The sequence below is a fragment of the Artibeus jamaicensis genome, unplaced genomic scaffold, assembly GCF_021234435.1.
Source record: "Artibeus jamaicensis isolate MK-2021 breed Jamaican fruit bat unplaced genomic scaffold, CSHL_Jam_final scaffold_3307, whole genome shotgun sequence".
NCBI classification, from domain to species: Eukaryota; Metazoa; Chordata; class Mammalia; order Chiroptera; family Phyllostomidae; genus Artibeus; species Artibeus jamaicensis.
Window position 1 is genome coordinate 6,322,402 of NW_026522040.1, and position 17,966 is coordinate 6,340,367.

The window sequence follows — 17,966 nt, forward strand, 5'->3', positions numbered from 1 at the left end:
GTTTTGAAATCAAAGAGAAAAAGAGAAAAAAAATCCTATGTTTAATGACCCATAAAAGATCATTAATTTCAGAAATGGTTTGTCAACTGACTTTTTCCTTTTTTGGCTTTGGTTAAATTAATCAGTGACTGTTTAGGAGATTTCTGCAATGTGAGAGATGTTTAAATATACCCTTTGCTTGACAGTAATGATGATGGCTCTAGATTTTTCTCTCAGGATCAGATTAAACAGTTACAAGACTTGCTGTCCATTTAAGCTGTTGGCAATAAAATCATAAATATATCTTAAATTTCACTTTAAATGCCAGATTGTTGGAATTAATATGATATAGCATCTGCTCTATTTCTGCCACTCAGAAACCCTCTCTGTATCCTACTCTCTTCTGTTCACTGCAGCTCAGGCCAGTACCTAGCAGTGAGATTACCCTTTTCTATTATTTCCTCCCAGTCTTTTTGATCCTTTAAATAGCTGAAGAGACTAGAGTAGAAACCTCAGTGGGATTGTATAAAGAAGTACTTTTCCTCATCTTCATCTTTCTTCTGCTCTAATTATTGATGTTTTTAGGGTGTCACCTCCATTAAGATACTTTGCGACAATTTAGATACTTTTGCATCAGATGCAGTAGAGGTATGTATGATCAAAGGTTGAAACATTATAAGTATTTTGAGATTATAGAACGCTAGCAATTTATCTTAGGTAGTGACTTAATCCAACTTTTAAAAATTTCATTCTGTAGACTATTTTAAAATATTGTAAGATATTGACCAACTTTAGTAAAGAAGAAAATAAAATCAAGTGTAGTGAGCATTCTCTGGCAGTCAGTCATACTAAGCCTCACGTTCAGAATTGCTGGACTGCAGACGTCTTGCTGCCGCTGCTGGCTTGTCTCTGGAACTCGTGCCAGGTCTCCGGGAGATTCGACATACACCCCTGCCCCAACAGAAAGGTTTTTAAAGAGGTAGATCAAAGACGGTCTGAGCTTAATGCTTTGATTTGAGGCCCCCACAATTCAGCCTGGTATAAATAATGCAGAAAAGTTAGGGTGGTCACAGACTAATTCCCAATCAACTGCAGCAGCCTCTCCCCCGACATCTAGCTACTTTATGTGCTTTAGAGAGCTTCATGCTCTAAAAATACTACAGAGCATCTCTAATTCCATCTCGAGATAGGAACTGTTAGTGCTTATGTTAAGAATAAACTGACTTCCTTTTACAGTTTCTTAGGTGAGTTTTCTCAACTCAGTAATTGAGAAGTACTTTATGGATAATTGAATTGGACGTATCCCCAATGCTACAAGGGTCTCTGAGCTTTAGAGTTACCCGATGGCGAACTAAGAGGAGAGCTGAGAGGTGGTATGTCTTTGAGACCGTCCCCAAGGATATCTGCTTTACTGTCTGTGTAGCTGGCAGCAGCCTTTTCCCTGCGCCATTCCAGGGTGGTGAGATATGGGTTCCACTCATTTTGGGAGGGCTTTTTCGTCCATTGTGGTTTCTTGTCCCCCATTTATTTCTGGACTTTAGGGTGTTTCTTTACATAGACATTTTAAACTTCATGCAGTTGAATGATGTAACCTTTAAACCTTTACAAACAGAATGTCCAAACCATATAAGTCATTTAAGATTATTTCATAAATACCTATTTACTTAGACTAAAAAAAAAATCAGACTAAAAATTGGCATGCTAAATCTAGTTTTTTTTTACTCCAGATTCCTAGTCTGAAAGGAAACAGTGTAGCTTGTTGAAACTAACCACGAACTATAGAAATGCAATTGTATATCGTGTGGAAATGTTAGTTATTTCTCAAGCCTTGTCTTATCATATTTTTCCAGGTAATACAGTTGTTTCATCATAACTTTCAAAGTGAAGATATCTATGCTTTAGACATTGTCCATTAACAACACAACAGAAGCCTATGTGCTTTCTTAAATTAGTGATGTAATACGAAGTTGGTTGGGACAAATGACTAGGCTAATTTAACTTCTTAATTTTTTCTTTGCCTTACTGTGTGCTCTTAGAACTTTGTAATACCTACAGATGCGAGCCATCTTCTAAGGAAGTAGATGTAGTTGAAATATGTGTACAAGCTGTCCTTGTTCCTCCAAAGGAATATTGCATAAGAGTTTTAATCAGTTGTATGGGGTGACCCATTTCAGGCCGTCAACAATGTAATTAGTGTTGGTATGCGCTTTAAACATTGCAAGGGGTAGTGGCTCACTTAGAATAAGCAAAACATCCTTTTTGAGTTGTATAGGTAGTTGTAGAATTATACAGAAGGGCAAGGAGAGAAGAAAAACCCAACCTCAATGTTCTTTGTAAATCCTGCCTCTTACAGGGTCCATGCAGGTACACACTTCTTCTTGAGCCAGATGTTGAGCTCTTAAAGATTGAGTTGTATAAATTTAGATTAAGCATCTTCTTGCTTAGATCTTGAAATTTAAACGTATATATGTAGCTCTGTCTGGGCAGCTCAGTTGATTAGAGGGCCCTGATACTGCCAGGTGCACTGGTTCAGCCTCCAGTTGGGGCACACCCAGGAAGCAACCAGTGAACGCACAACTAAGTGGAACAACAAATCGGGGTGTGTGTGTGTCCCTGCCCCCTCGCTCCCCCTCCCCCTTCTCTAAAAATCAGTTTCAATTTTTACAAAATATGTTTATAAATAATTTTTTGTTACACACACACACACTTTAATTGTATACATGCTCCATATCCATAATAGGAACATAAGAAAGTCCAGATGAGCAAAAATCAAAATGTTTCATAATCCTGTCTCTTAGTGGATATTGTTATTTACATTCTGGGGAGTGTACTTTAAAACGTTTTTTCTGCATATTTAAGTTACAGTGTATCTGACATGCTTATCTTTGGGATGTCCTCCAAATGTAGTTTGAGAGAGTCTTCAGTAGTTACATGATTGCATGAAGTGTAACTGAAAATGTTCTATTTAAAAAATTTACATCTTTAAGTATTTTTTCAAAATAATAATAAAGCTACTTCAAATTCTCTTTGGAAAGAGAAGGAATATAAAAAGACACTTTAAGAGGTTATGGACTTACTCTAACCACCTTGATGCTTTGAAGCTGGATATACATTTTCAAAATGGCTAACAGCCATTTAATCACAGAATAAGGCAAAGGAAAAACTTAGTAACAACAATTGGAGTAAAAAATAATATACTATAATGAAATTGACTTTAGTTTAAGGATTATAATTTTCTTATGAACTGGCCCAATGGGAGTTTTCAAAGAGAAATTATAAAACTCCTTTAATCAATTTAACATCATTGAAATAGTTGCTTAGGTGTCCTGAGTGACTACTTTGAAGTAAATTGTGTTTGAATCTGTAAGCTATGATTTATTTGCAAGCTCAGACTGACTTAGCTTTCTCGCTCAGAAACATCTCTAGAGGGCCTGGCCGGGATGCAGGGTGTCACCGCGGTGCAGGGCTAGGAGAGTGGGGCTGGCAGAGGGCTGGGTACCAGGAGAGCGTGGTTCTGGGGCTTCCCGTGAGTGTGAGAACGATCCTCATCTGAACTGCCATTTCCTCTTTTAGAGAGTGAGATACTGTAATTAAATGAACTCTGTGTGTTCCATACTGACCGGTGTGTGAGATACTCAGGTATCCGGCATTACTGGATGATCGAGAAGGTTGTGCACCTTTCCACCAGTGAGGGAGAGAAGGTCAATATAAGTCAAGTACTGCACGTGCTTCAGTCACAGTCTGTCACTGCTTTTTAGGAGAGGTGCGAGGCAGCGCCCAGTTGAGGGAGAGAAAACATGGAGGAGATAGGCTATCTTACAAGAAAGTTTGTTTCCTGTGTGGAGAATATAGTCTTTACAAAGCTTCAGAGATGTGAAAGTGCATGTAAGATCTTCAGAAATACTCTTTTCAAAACCCTAAGTAATTCGTAGTCCATAGAGATTGTGTCCTCTGCAAAGAAGTCGCTGCAAACACCGCCCATGTTCCATGCTCAGACGCACGGTGTGCAGCACATGAGCTTGCTCATCTGTTAGGAGAAACTTTTTACCAAAGAAAAAAACTCCTGCAGTTGTGGGGGGGGGGGTAAGTGATCTCATAAAGAGGGCAGTGTAGATCAGTTATTTATAAAAATAAAAACTAGCTGTTAAGGGTAGGACACAAAATGGTTTTATGTCTAATGTAAACAATGCAGATTTAAAATGAGAGCATGTATGACCTATCATATTGACAGTTTAGACAGGGTTGGTGAAGGTATTGCGATGCGGCCAATCTAGTGGGCATCTTTTGGGTGATTTTACTTAAAAATTAAATTATCTGCCCTGGCTGGTGTAGCTCAGTGGATTGAGCGCGGGCCTGCAAACCAAAGTTTCGCGGTTCGATTCCCAGTCAGGGCACATGCCTGGGTTGCAGGCCAGTTCCCAGCAGGGGACGCATGAGAGGCAACCGTACATTGACTCTCCCTCCCTTCCCCTCTAAAGATAAATAAATAAAATATTTAAAAATTTTTTTTAAACAATTAAATTATCTCCCTGGCTGGTGTGGCTCAGTGGATCGCGTGCTGGCCTGTGAATCGAAAGGTTGCCCCTTCGATTCCCAGTCAGGGCCTGTACCTGGGTCACAGGCCAGGTCCCCACTTGGGGACGTGCGAGAGGCAGTTGATCGATGTATCTCTTGCTGATCGATGTTTCTTTTCCCTTTCTTTCTTTTCTCTCTTTCCCCTCTCTGTAAAAGTGAATAAAATCTTATAAAAAGTTAAATTATCTGAAGTATGTGCTCTAAGACTAATGTGCAAGAGTATGTAAATTGTAGTGTTGTTTTTAAAATCTTACAGTCAGAAGCATCCTAAATGACCTAGCTGATATTAAATTATGATACATCTTAATGAACAAAATATTTTACAACCTTTATTCATGTTTTAACACATCTTTAAAGGCACATGCAGGAAACTGTAACGTTAAATAGTGTAACTATTTTTTTCCATGCAAATTCTAAACATGAATGCCAAAATATTGAGCACAGCTGTCGTCGGTTTAAGGGGATTAAAAGATTTTTTTTTCTGTAATTTCCAAATAATTTGCAAGTTCCCTTTTATTCTAAAAGTAAACATTTTTAAGCATATGGCAGGTGCTCGTCTTTTGAAATGCCCTGGGTGCGTCCTTATATGAGTCTACACTGTTCCCGTTGTTTGTTCTGGAAAGCCACGAAGCTACCTTGGCCAGAACTCCCACCTGGTGGCTTGCTGAGGACCTGCTGGCCCCCACTTCCCACCAGCCTCCTTTCTCTTCTCCTTCAGTGTCAATTACGTGTGTGCATAAGGTTACACACTGTTTCTTCCTTTGTCTTCCTGATTACAGTTTAGCTTACTCCTTGGTTACTCTCTTCAAACCTTTATACATAACTTGTTCTTTACTCTTTTCCCTTCTCTCTGGCTGGTTCCTCAAGCAGTTCTTACCTGCTTTTCTCTTCAGTCCGATTCTCTTCCACTTGTGTTTCCACCCTTGCTCAGTTTTTCTCTTCATTTGTACCCCAAAACAGGCCCCCGCTCATAGCTAATAATAGCTGAGCTAAGGGGAAAATAATTGCGTCTTCTAATGAAATACAGGCATAATATTAGATTTAAAGGTTTTAGCATCTAAAAGTCTCTAAAGCACCTTGAAGTCCCCTTCAGGATTTACAGTAGTCTTCATCAAATCATACCTGCTTATCAATACTAGCATTTAAGAGAAAGTTAAGAAGTCATTTAATCCTACTTTTAAATGATTAACAGAACTGCATTCTGCTAACTTCAGGCGAGATTTGGGCACATTGGGGGTGGTATGGCCATAGGCTGCATTCTACTAATTTCAGACAGAACTATGTAGAGAGTATTTTTAAATTTCTTGCAGATAACATCAAAACCTGTCTGGGCATTCTGTCACCTTTTATTCTTGAAAGAAAAAAAAATAGTGAACTGTGTTGTAAGATCCAGTTTACAAGTCTGGAAACTAACTTTTGAAATAACTACCTACATGTGTCTTTATATCAGTGATTAGGAGGACCCTCTCCTGGGAGCAAGCTGTGTGCACTGTGCGTCTGGACTGCAGTTCGATGATTACAAAGCTGAGCGTGTTCGAGGAGTGGTTGGTTGAGAACAGGGTTCTGGAGGGACCACTGAATGGTTTGCTGAATGTTGATAGAATGGCCGGGCAAAACCTCCAGCTCTTTCTGCAGTGGAATTTGATGTCAGTAGCATATAGCAAGAGCTAGCTGAACCCACTGAATAAATGGAGACCAAGTGAAAAAGCCTCGGACAGTAACAGTAGTTAGAACCCTATATTGTGTTGTATGAAGGGCCTTCACAGTGGGGTCAGATTACCATCTAAACAGGATGGTCTCGGGGTGTCTGACCCACAGCCCAGGAAGGCTTTGCATGCAGCCCAACCCAAAATCATAAATGCCCTTTTTTTTTTTTTCTTTGCTCTTTAGGGTTTTTTAAAAATATTTTTTAAATTTATTTTTTAGGGCAAGGGAAAGGGTAAAAGAGAGAAACATCAATGTGTGGTTGCCTCTCACGTGGCCCCCACTGGGGACCTGGCCCACAACCCAGGCATGTGCCCTGACTGGGAATCGAACTGGCAGCCCTTTGGTTCGCAGGCCCAAGCTCAATCCACTGAGCCACACCAGGCAGGGCTTCAGTTTTCATTAGTGTTTGTGTATTTGATGTGCGGCCCAGAGACACCAAGATCTCGGACTCCCTCTAGGTCATCTGTTCTGAGGGAGACTGGACTGGATAACCTGTCAGAGTCCCTTCCGAATCTCCCAGTCCGTCATGGGTTCTTCATTAAAGGACACTCTGATCATTGCACCATACTATTTTTACTTAGGCCAGCGATCCAGGGAAATGATTTAATCTTTTTTATTGCCTGAATAGCAGATTCTTCTGGCATTATAATGATTTTTATTTCACTGTGGCCAGAAATTACCTCACAATATCTTTAGAATGGAGTTTCATACTATGGTCTGACTAAACTAACTGTAGGGTTCAGAATATTTACCATTTTACTTTGTGTCTTCCTAGATGGAAACATTGTATTCCCTCAGGAACTAGTGCAAGTGACCTGAGTGTGTTTAGCCAGGAGTGGACCAGGATTTGCAGTAGAGGAGTGTGTCATTCATGAGAGTTTGGGGTTAGTCCTCTAACAAAGACTACTGGAACCACTGTATTCCACAAAGAGAATGAATTCTCTGACTGAGGAAGCAAAATTCCATTAAGATAACCTGCATACTTCTCTACTTTCGTGAACTTGGGTTTGAACTTAGTTCCTGTCTTAAGCAGTTAAATAACTGCTACTGTGTCATGATCTATAACTTTTGAATTCCCAGTAGAGAGAAACAAGTTTCTACTAGGAAAGGTTTGTAAAAAAAAATGTTTTTTAGATAATGCTATGAGAATGTAAACATTAGTAAAAGTTCTTTTTTACTGATGTTTTGAAAATGAAGTTTTCCAGGATGGAATTTAAAAAAGATTATGTCTGACAACTAAGGCAGAACCTGCTTTCTCAGGAAATCGATACAGCTCACATCATTTGTTCTAACCAGCTCCACAAATTTAGGGGATACCAATTTATGTGCAGGGTATTTAGGTGCTAGGGATAGAGCAGTGCTCTCTTGACCCTCAAAATTAAAAAAACAAATAACTGGTAGCTTTATGCAGAGAATAGATACAGTAGAATTGACTTCATACCTACCTTAGATTGGTTATTTAGGAAGGGCCTCTCTGATGAAGTAAATTCAAACTGAGGCTCACATGGAAGGGGGGGACCAGCTGTAACCCTCCAGGGTCAGGGATGAGAGAGCATGCCTGGCGGGAGAGTATGTTGAGGACAAAGGCCTGGAGGGTTATTCTCGATTCAGGTCATTCTCGAGGAGGAGAAAGGAGGCTGGGGGGCTGGCTGAAGAGTGAGGTGTGAGAGAGCATGAGGTCTCCAGGGTTTTTAAGAATAGGTTAAAGGGGTGAGTTTTGTTCTTAGTGAAATGGGAAAGCCATTGAAAGATTTTAAGCAGGTTTTAATAATCACTGATGTTGTAGGGAAAGAGGAGAGATACTGTGGTTTGGATAAGGGTCTTATTTATTTTTTTAAGATTTTATTTATTTCTTTTTAGAGCAGAAGGAGAAAGAAAGGGAGAGAAACATCAGTGTGTGGTTGCCTCTTGCGCACCCCCCACTGGGAACACAGCCCACAATCCAGGCATGTGCCCTGGCCAGGAATCGAACCAGCGACCCTTTGGTACTCAGCCCACTGAGCCACACCAGCCAGGGCCGCATTGGAAGATGCTTAGCAGCACTCCAGGCCTCTACCCACTAGAAGCCAATAGTGGAAAATACCTGACACACTCAAAATATCCAAATCAATTAAATTATTAGTAAAAATGAAAATGTGTTTTTTATGGAAAAAACCCTATGGACTTTTTGGCCAATCCAATACCGACAAACCCTTTTCCCCACTTCAGAATCTGATACGGTGCTTGTTCTTTAGAAGAATACTGTTGATCCTTGAACAAGACAGGGTTAGGGTGCTGACCTCCTATGTAGTTGAATTTCTGTGTATAACTAAAGCTGGTTCTTTGAATCTGTGGGTTCCCAAACAAGGAGTTGCCAATTGAACAAAGCAGGTTTGAACTGCACGGTCAGTTGAAAAACTCTCCATGTAAGAGGACCTGTGCCGTTCGAGCCATGTCATTCAAGGGTCTTCTGTATTTGTTGAGTAGGTGAATGAATGCTTACATAGTGGTACCCGCAAGTCTAAGTGTAGAGAATGGATGATTGGTTTCCTCCCGGGTACATAGGCATTTTGGAGGAGAGAGGGCAAGGGATTTGCTAGGGAACAATGATGGTGATGGCTCTTAAATCTCCAGTTGAGTAAGGACAAAGGGTGAAGATAGGAGGGCTGGTCGGTAGGAAGAAATAGGGAAGCTCATTGGATTAGAGTTTATGGTTGGAAGAATTGTTCATGGGGTGGGAAGCTTTTTGACCAGAATTGGAGACTGGGTGGGAAGGAGGATGTCTGAATTTGTGATTTTGGAGGTGAAACTGTTTGTAGAGATGACACAGTTCAAGGTGTGTCCTGGGAGTAAGAATGGGACAGAACAGAGGAAAGGTCTCTGTGGAGAAGCATGAGGAGCTGACTGAGAGGCCAGGGTGTCCGGAGTGTGGTCTGTACAGGTGGTAATATCACTTACAATAACAGGAGTTGAGGGGAAGAGAGACTTGCGGGCTAGGGCCTAAACCTCTCCATGACTGGAGAGACCAGTGGTCAAATTGGCCCTATTAATTTAAGGCAAACAGAGGACTTCCACCAAGATGGAGGCGTAGGTGGAAACGCTGTGCCTTCTCGCATAACCAAGTTTAAAGACGACAAAGTTTCAGTAACAAAAAACGCAGCCAAAACACAGAAAATTGAACTGTACAGAAGTCTGACAACAACGAACCATTCAGCCAGACTGGTAAGAGGGGCAGAGCCAGCAGCAGAGGGGGTCGGGCAGGAAAGATCCACCGACCCAGGCATGGGTGGAAGTTGGCGGATCCCAGGTGTGAGGTAGCAACAGACAGATCCAGTGAGGGCACAAGGTGGCAGGCTGACCGCGATCACACATTCATGAGCGGATAAACCAGCGAAGGAGCGAGCAGTGAGACTGCGCAGGCCCCAGCGGCAGGAAGGAGCAGAGGGGACAGCCATCGCCCCTCTTTGACCCTGCCCCCTCATATAGCGTCAAAACCCAGCAACCTGGGTGGCTCCACCTTGGTGAACACCTAAGGCTCCTCTCCTCATACATAACAGACGCAAACAGACCAAAACATGGCTCAAGAAGAACTCAGAGCCCCAGAGCCAATAAATCTAAGCGACGAAGAAATAGCCGAACTTTCAGATGCACAGTTCAAAACACTGGTGATCAGGATGCTCACAGAATTGGTTGATTTTAGTCACAAATTAGAGGAACAAATGAAGGCTAAACTAATTGAAATGAAGGGAAATGCACAGGAAACCAATAGTGATGGAAAGGAAACTGGGACTCAAATCAAGGGAGTGGACCAGAAGGAAGGAAAAAATGGCCAAACAGAAAAATATGAAGAAACAAGAATTCAAAAAAATGAGGAGAGGCTTAGGAACCTCCAGGACATCTTTAAACGCTCCAACATCCAAATTATAGGGGTACCAGAAGGGGAAGAGAAAGAGCAAGTGGAACGCTTATTTGAACAAATAATAAAGGAGAACTTCCCCAATCTGGCAAAGGAAATAGACTTCCAGGAAATCCAGGAAGCTCAGAGAGTCCCAAAGAAGTTGGACCCAAGAAGGAACACACCAAGACATATCATCATTATATTAGCCAAGATTAAAATGAAGGAGAGAATCCTAGAAGCAGCAAGAGATAAGGGGACAGTCACCTACAAAGGAGTTCCCATCAGATTGTCAGTGGATTTTTCAAAAGAGACCTTACAGGCAAGAAGGGGCTGGAAAGAAGTATTCCAAGTCATGAAATCCAAAGACCTACATCCAAGATTGCTCTATCCAGCAAAGCTTTCATTTAGAATGGAAGGACAGATAAAGTGCTTCTCAGATAAAGTCAAATTCAAGGAGTTCATCATCACCAAGCCCTTATTATATGAAATGTTAAAGGGACTTATCTAAGAAAAAGAAGATAAAAAAGATAAACAGTGAAAGGACAGCAAACTCACAGTTATTAACAACCACACCTAAAACAAAAGCAAACTAAGGACAACTAGATATCAGGAATGAACCATAGGAATGAAGATCACATGGAGGGTTAGCAACAGGGGAGTGGGAGGAGGAGAAGGGGGAGGAAGGTACAGAGAATAAGTAGCATAGACGGTAGGTAGAAAAGAGATAGGGGGAGGGCAAGAATAGTATGGGAAATACAGAATCTAAAGAACTTGAGACATGTCATAAACTAAAGGAGGGGAATAGTGGGGGAGGGGTGTGCATGGTGGAGGGGAATGAAGGGGGGAAATAGAAAAACTGTAATGGCATAATCAATAAAATATATTAACATTTTTAAGGCACACATCCTGTTAGCTGTCTGTAATATCTCAATTCATTCAGCTTCATCTTATTAGCCAGAGTAAAAATAGTAGTTAGCTTTCCCTGCCCCGCCCCCAGGCTACCTGTAAGGGTAGCCTTGCCTTTGCATGAGTTTGCTGCTGTCAGAAGGTGTGTTCACTTCCTTCTCACAGCTGGCTTAGGTCAGTTTTAATTCTGCCTGTTGCAGTTACTATATGCTCTTTCCATTTGCTATACAAAATTCCATCAAACTAGCTGTTAGGTTAGCTTCTATTTAACTATTTAGGTGACCTCTAGCTTTTGAGCTGGTCATTAATTCTGGCATCTTTTTGGCATTAAGTCTATTCCTTCCACTTTAGGGTTGGTATCATAGTGAAAACATGTCTTCTTGGCTTCCTTTTTTCTTTACAGTGAAGTTCTTTTAAACAAGTAAGAGTAATGCCTTAATCACCTTTGAGAAGCATGTCCACACAATTTAAGATTTGTCTGTATTCCTGATGTTGGTGGAAACCATATTGCTTGAAGGAACTTCAAGATTAAATCATCCAGTTGCCTCACTCTAAGGATGGTAAAAATGAGACTCAGGAAGGTGGAACTGGATATATCATTACTAACCAGTTGCACAGCCTGCCTCCTGGCTTCCAGGTTAGTGTTTTTTACCCCAAAACCGAATGCAATCAGAATGGGCATTTTCATAATAAATAATTAGAGCAACTGCATTTTGTTTTCAGTGTGATGGGATTATAGGTAACCTAGTATCCCATCATCAAACGATCCTCTAATGCTTGACAGTGCCTACAGGACTAGGACGTGTATATGTAGGGGTAGATACTTTAGTTTTTACAATGAGGAAAGTGAGATGAAATTACCTACTTGAGCTAATGTTACAATAATTGTAACATTATTGAGTGCTTACTATGTGCCAGTTACTGGTCAAATGCTGTACGTTTATTAATACATTTAACCTTTAACCTTTGCAACAGTCCTGTTATGTTCAGACAGCGTCGTTCAATCCAGCTGTGTGTTTAAGGAAGCAGAAAGGCAGAGACTGAGTCCCTCCCAGCTTGCCCGAAGCTCATGCAGTGGAACTTAGGCGGTCTGACTAGAGCCTAGTTTGTTTGTTTTTTAAGATTTTAGTTAGTTAGTTTTAGGGAGAGAGAAGAAGAGGGAGAGAACGAACATTGCAGTAAGAGAGAAGCACTGATCAGGTTGCCTGTCTCATATGCCTGGACTGGAGACCAACCCCCACCCCAGGCACTCCCCCTGACATGGAATCAAACTGGTGACCTCTCGCTTTGCAGGGCGATGCCCACCCAACTGAGCCACACTGGTCAGGGCTGGAACCTGATTTTTTAACCATAAATTTAATATGAGTGGCAGAGACTTGAAATGGGTCTTGCAGTTTGAATTTGAAGTCCAGGGTGTTCTGTATTTCTTAGCCTCTTACAGTGGAAGTAAATACTGCCTGACTCAGACAGTATTGCCGTATGAATGACTGGGAAGGTGAAAGATACACTGTGGGAACAGGAAAGAGATTGTAATCTAACAAAAATGAAACTGGACGAGTAGGTTTAAGGCTGCAGGATTTTGTAATCTGCTAGGTTGTGCTGTTGCAGGACACCGCCTTTTCGTAGTTGTAAATGAACTTTCCTTACCCATCCAGCCCGTCCCTTGGGTTCCGTATTATCAGAGAGCCGGGGAAGAAATGGAAGAGAGGACCCCTTGTTGAGTTTAGATCTCCTGAACACACACAGGATCAGTTTGGAAGTTCCCATCACACACACAGGGCCTGGGGAGCAAGCTCCTTGCTTGGTTCCTCACCCAAGAAGAGACTGGCCCAGGTCCGTCTGTCCCGAGGAGGAAAGGCCCAGCTCTCTGCAGACTTCTGTCCGGGTGCAGGCTGGCTATCTGAGGCAAGAGGAGACTGGCCAGTGTGCACCAGGATGCATTGGCCTGGCAGTGTGGCTGCGGCTGGTGAAGCTGGCCACGTTCCCAAACCCAGTCACCTCTCGCATGCTAGGAATGGAGGTTCAAGTCATTGCCCTTAAAAGATGTATAGTCTGAGACACTGATAGGAGAAAGATGATTCAGTCTTTAATGAATACATTTTAAATAGTTATATCTATTTTAAAAAGTAGAATTAATTACATTGATTCTGAATGGTGTTCCTTACGTGGGCATTTGTTCTCAAGATGGAATGTGGGATTAATTTAATGTATTCACTTACTGTTTTCTCTCAGGAATTTATAAGCTTGTAATTAAATTGCATCAGCTACAGCTGCCTCAACCATCTGCAGTCCAGGCTCATTTTATCCCTGGGAGAGCACTATTGTTTTATGCCTTTGGCACCTTTTTTTTACCTATTTACCTGAGTGTTGGTTTACCTTGTTTCATGAGTCACTTGTTTGACCTCTCATTTTTTGAAGGTTGTTTTAAATGAAATTTCTGGGTAGATGACAGCCCTGGGTATTTCATTCTATCCACAGATTTGATCATTAAAAATATCCTCACAAGTAAAAGAAGCAAAGGTAGAAAACACAATGAGTGACCCTAGTATCAGAAGTTACTTGAAAGTGTGTGCGAGTTTGTACAGACTCCCTCCTGGGACTGAATACAGAGAGAGGCTGAGATGAAAACTGTTCTCAGCATGACTCTGCACGTGTTGTTTACTCTCTGCACTTACCAGCCTATGGGGCAAGAGATTCGTTATTCCAGAACTGTTGAGTATTAGAGTGGAACGAGTCCAAAGCATGACTTTTTTTTTCTTGATGGTCTGTGCTTGCTCTGGTTATGTGGCTCAGTTGGTTGAAGCATTGTCTTATATACCAAAAAGTCACGGGTTCGATCCCTGGTCAGGGCACATACCTAGGTGGCGGGTTTGATCCCTAGTTGGGGCGCATACACAAAGCTGACATTTCTGTCTTTTTCTCTCTTTTCCTGCCCCATGATCCCTAAAAAAATCAGTGACTATCCTCAGGGGAGAATAAAAAAAATCTGCTTTTATTTTTAAAATACATAATTCTACATCAACTAAGCATGATTTGGATTTCTCCTCCAGAATTAGAAATCACCTGGTTCTCTTTTGCTAAAAGATAAGAAAACAGAGATGTTTTAGCTAAACATTTGTTTATATTGTTCCCTGTTGTACAAGTGCTTGAGCCATGCCAGAGAATAATTGTCCAAAAGATCTGAAACATGCCCTGATGGTGTGGCTCAGTGGATTGAGTGCCGGCCTGCAAACCAAAGGGTCGCTGGTTCAACTCCCTGTTAGGGCACATGCCTGGGTTGCAGGCCAGGTTCCTAGTGGGAGATGCATGAGAGGAACCACGAATTGATGTTTCTCTCTCCCTCTCCCTCCCTTCCCCCCTCTCTAAAGATAAATGAATAAAATCTTTAAAATAAAAAGATTTTAAACAAAGGAGTTAGGAATTTTATCTGGTCAAATCATTGGAATATACCATTAGAAAATGTCTGGTGGTGAATAAAATAGTAAGTCACGTAGATTAAAAATGACTTGCTGCTTCCACTTACCATGTTTCCATAAAAGCAGTTTTCAAAATATGTTCTCTTAAAATAGCTTCAAAATAGTTCCTGGTTGAATGGAAACAAGTGTTGGGAAAATTCTCTTGTTGCAGACGTATTCATTAGTGTGGTGTTAGCATTGCCAAAAGGAAGGAGAACACGCCAGGGCAAACACGCTCAGCCCTGAGAACCTTCCTTTTCTGAATTCCTGGCCTGCTCTTTCTCATCTGCTCCGCTCCTTATCCAGAAGTTCCATTGTTGCCATCATCGTCCAGAATAGAATGTAAATGGCTTTGCCACAGATGCTGCCCACAGCTTAGCCAAGAACAAATGTACAGGAGATACAGGTGCTTATTTTAATTTATTTGTTTTGGGTATTTTTCTAACAATTGAAAAAGCCTGGTACAGGAAGAGGATTGTAGTCTGGGAACTGTTAGCATTTGGCTGGCTGTGCTTTTATCTCTGTTTTCTGCCTGCTTTGGAATAGTTGGCACATACAGTGTCGCTTGGTGGTATTTCGGCATGTTGGGAGCTTTGTATTCTCCAGAATACTTTTGTTCCTAAACATGTGCCTTACAGAATAAATTTCCTTTAAGGACTTGAACTCTGGACATTTCTCCTTAAGTCTTAGTCTTCTGTATTCGGAGCTCTGGCCATTGTTTCTAAATCCTACTGTTTTGGGGCTGATAGAGTAAGACTGGAGGTTTTAGAGATGATAGAGTCCAGCTGTTTTCTCTTCGCTCCTGGCAGAGAAACAGGCCCACAGAAGTGAAGTGACCTGCTCAAGGTCTGCAGTGAATAGCAGAGCTGGGACGAGCCCAAGTCTCTGCGAGTGCTTTCCTCTCTGCAGTGTGATTCTGCCATCTGGTAATCTCCAGGCCTTGTACAAGGAGGGGGCACCTTAACCTTGCAGGGGCAGTTTTAATAAACATGTAAAGGTCTTTCACCATAGCTGCTTTCCGGACATACCTTTGAGGTTTCCTGTGACATGAGTTGTTGAAGCTTCGTCCTTACTGTAGGAGAGACAGCTCGTTCTGTTTTGCTGGGATTGCCATTCTCCGTCCTTTCCCCAGCAGGCTTCCCACCTTACACAGAGTGAAAGCCAGCATCCTTAGAGGGACTCACAAATGCTCATTATCTCTCTGACCTCTCGGCAGATCTTCTGCCCCTTATTCACTCCACTTCAGTTTCCCTACTCTCTTCTCTGGCCTTCAGACACCCAGCAGACCCCTGGAGCACTTTGCACTGGCCGTGGGTGCTGTGCACACTCTTTCCCCACTCACTCCCTTCAGACTAAGTCACCCTCTCCATAAGGCCCTTGCTGACCATCCTATTTAAACTTGTGGCTGCACCCCCGCATTCCTGATTCCAGCCCCTTCTTTGCTACGTGTTTCTCCATAACACTTGCCAAGTTCCAACAGCACCTCTGTTTTTAAAGAGCTCTCCCGGCGATCCTCCCCTACGGGCAGCACAGGAACGTTCTGCCATTGCTGTTGCTTCCCTGGGTGCTCCTTCCAGAATTCTAGCTGAAGCAGAATCTTAAGTACCAAGTTCAATTTTAAGTTCTCAGTTGTAACTTCAAAATACTTCCCACATTAACAGAACAAGTCTCTTGAATTAAACCATATAGTGGCTAAACAGTAGTGTTTTCCTTGCGCCAGGAAGTGTCTTGGCAGTTAGCATAGCAGTATGTTCCTGTGCGTAACTAATCCTGACGACTTGGATGCCTCGTAACCTGAGGGTCTTCTGATTTTTGTGTTGAATTTGTATTTTTAAAGCAAGAATATTTGAGATATAAACACTCAAATAAAATGGTTGATTTTAGTGACGCTTTTCCTTGAAAGGGTTCAGCACTGGATAACCTGTGTATAATTAGGTTTGCTTTAGAGTGTTTGCTACTGTTTATATATTTTTTATTTGAAAGTGTTTTTCAACTGTTAAAATTAGACATTGTAAAAATTGTGACAAGTAGAAGAATAGTAGTAGAAATGGTGATGGGGGTGGTCTCTGAAGCTGACTCTCGTTCACGCTTGTGTACTTCCCTCCAGCCTTTTCATTGCCGTGACCCTGCTTCTGGAGAGTGGGGGGTATGTAATTTGAAAAGTATAATGGAGAAAATATTTCCATCATGAAGAATTAAGCAACTGTTAGCCCTGGCTGGTGTAGCTCAGTGGATTGAGCACAGGCCTGCAAACCAAAAGATCGAGGTTCAATTCCCCATCAGGGCACATACCTGGGTTGTGGGCCAGTTCCCAGCAGGGGATGCACCAGAAGCAACCATACGTTGATATTTTTCTCCTTCTCTCCTTCTCTCCCCTTCTAAAGATAAATAAATAAAATTTAAAAAAAAGAAAATTCTTTAAAAAAAAGAATTAAGCAACTGTTAATAGTTGTACATATTTGCTTGTTTAAAAAAATGGAGTGAATTATATACAAACACATTCTGTCTTTTTTTTTTTTTAAGGTTTTTATGTATTTATCTTTAGAGGGAAAGGGAAGGAGAGAGGGAAAGAAATATCAGTGTATGGTTGCCTCTCGTGCGTCCCCTGCTGGGAACTGGCCTGCAACCCAGGCATGTGCCCTGACTGGGAATCAAACCGTGATCCTTTGGTTCGCAGTCCCATGCTCAATCCACTGAGCTATACCAGCCAGGGCGCATTCTGTCTTTTTAAAAGGCATATAGTATTATAAATTTGTCTTTAATACTGTTGCCTGTTCTGTCCCCTGATTCTACCATTGGCTCTGCACTCTCACCGAAATAATTACTTTTGCAAGTTTGATATGTGTTGTCCAGTGCAATTTCCGTATTTGTCACTAAAGAGAATACATGGTGTTGCTTTGTTTTAGTTTCTTTAAATGGTATCATATGGTAAATACATCATTCTTCACCTCTTTCCCTTCTCGGTCAAGTCGATACTGAACAGTCCAGTTCATTACCTTGGCTGCGTGGGACTCCTAGTGTATGGGTGTGCTTACAGTTTCTCCAGTCCCTTTCGATGGGAGTCAGATTCGTTTCTTAGCTTTTATAAATGATGCTTCAATGAATAGTCCTCATAGGTCTTCTCCAACACCTCTTTTTCTAGAGTCCTGTAGGTTTTTATCCTGCTTTTTCTCCTCTTAACCTTAAGACATGAGCATTTCCATTGGCTTAGTAAAATCTCTTAAACACATGCCTCTTAAGTCTAAACTTTGAAACATCTTTCATTTCCATAATAAAAACCAATATGAAATTGTAATTGGCTACAAGGCTTTTCTTTTTACATCACATTTCTTTTTAATGTGAACATTGCATGGGTTCTCTTAATAGTGGTAGATAAGACATAAACTATTTTAACCCAGGATTACAAAACAAGCATTCGAAGCATATTCAGTACTCGGAGTGGCTGGAGCAGGTGAGGGCTGGCATCC

At 41.5% G+C, this 17,966-nt stretch overlaps 1 protein-coding gene across 4 annotated transcripts in view; it reads left to right on the plus strand.

Moving 5' to 3' along the window:
• UBE2H (ubiquitin conjugating enzyme E2 H) overlaps window positions 1–17,966 on the plus strand; it is a 113,937-nt gene that overhangs the window by 69,165 nt on the left and 26,806 nt on the right. The window lies entirely within an intron of this gene.